Here is a 1,732-nt window from a genome sequence, read left to right as displayed (position 1 = left end):
GTGTGTGTGTGTGTGTGGTGTTGTATCCATGTGTGGTAGTATGTGTATGGTGTGTGGTGTGAGTGTGTGTGTGAGGGTGCTTTCACATGTGTGTGCACTCAAGTGCGTGTACAGGATTATATGTTTATATGTTGGAAGGCCAGGGGCTGGCATCTGGTCTTGTCTACCACTTTCCAGCCTATTGTTAGACTCGGGGTCTCTCCCTGACGTGCTGTGACTAGACTGGTGCACCAGCAAACCAAGGGACCCTCTGTCTCCTCCTCCCCAGTGCACACAGGTGTGTGCCTAGCTTTTCACACGAGCACTGGCAATCTAACCTGCGGTCCGCATGCTTGCGCGGTAACAGCTTCAGCAGCTGAGCCGCTTTCCACCCCCTCCTTCCCTTATTAGTTTGCTCACAAATCCCATTTCCTCTTTCTGGTGAAGTCAGTTTTTCTACCTTAGAATTATCGACAGTTGGAGCTAGACAATTCTCTGTGGTAGGAGGTAGGAGGTACCCTGTGTTTTGTGCCTCCCAAGGTTTTTAGCAGTGTGCCTGGGGCCTCTTTCTACAAAATCTCAAATGTATGCCCTCCATCCCCAGTTGTGACAACAAAAATTGTCTTCGGACGTTGCCAAATGGCTTCCAACACTGCCACCATGTCCCCTTACTGGGACCCAGAGCTCTGAACTCAAGCCAGGCCTCTCTCCAGACCATACCTGCTGTTCCACAGCGCTGGCCGGCCTGTCTGCACCTCCAGAGCAGACTATAATCACTCTGAAGGTAAGGGCTGCCTTGGGCCTATACTTCATCTCCCTGAAGACCAGCTAGCTGGGTGTAGAAATGGTTCTGAAGAACGGGCATAGAATTCGGGCTGCTTGAGTCCATGTTCTCATGAACGCTTTGATTGTGTTTAATGTCACATTTTCCAGAAAACAAACAAAACAAAACACTACACTGAGCACTGACCCACACACACCAATTAAAAAGAAAAAGCCTGAATATCATGGTGTGTACCACTGATCCCAGCATTTAGGAAGCTGGGGAAATAGAATTAAGTTCAAGACCAGCCTGGGCTTCAAAATGAGAACCTGTCCCCCCCCCCCCAAAAAAAAAACCCATAAGAAACAAAACAAAACAAAAAAAACAGGACCAGTGAAAGGAAACAATGTTTGGAATGACATTTTTATAGTCTCACAAAGAAAAACTGGAACTTTTAAACAATGGCATGTGTTTATTCTGTGTGTGAGAGTGGAAACATGTGCACACACGCGCACACGGCCATACCATTGCAACCATATGGAGGTCAGATGACAACTTGCGGAAGTCAGTTCTCCCATTCCACACGGAGGGTTCGAAGGAGCAAATCCAGATCATCAGGGTTCGGCGCAAGTGCCCTTTCCTTCTGAGCCACCTCACTGGCTCCAAAACTGAACCCTTCAATGAAAGCTGGGTGGGGTGCTTCCTGGTTGTCACCCTAGGATTCAGAAATCTGCCTCTAGTTTGGGGTAGGGGAGGGGGAATCACCCAAACTCTCTTAAGTGAGCCAGGAGAGAATGAAGAACGAATTCCTTTTTCTTGTGAAATAGAACCTGGATGTTACCCTTGCAGGAAGTGCTAGCTAGAGGTAAGAGAGAAAGGGGCTCAGATGTTCTCACAGTGCCTACATACACGAGCCTGTAATTTCCTGAGCTATATTCCTCAAACGATGTAATTTATAAGGTTGAAAAATTAAGCAAAGTTGGAATGAAG

Source organism: Microtus ochrogaster, unplaced genomic scaffold, assembly GCF_000317375.1.
Source record: "Microtus ochrogaster isolate Prairie Vole_2 unplaced genomic scaffold, MicOch1.0 UNK6, whole genome shotgun sequence".
Lineage (NCBI taxonomy): Eukaryota > Metazoa > Chordata > Mammalia > Rodentia > Cricetidae > Microtus > Microtus ochrogaster.
The sequence above is the reverse complement of the archived record's forward strand: the minus strand, read 5'-3'. Positions refer to the sequence as shown.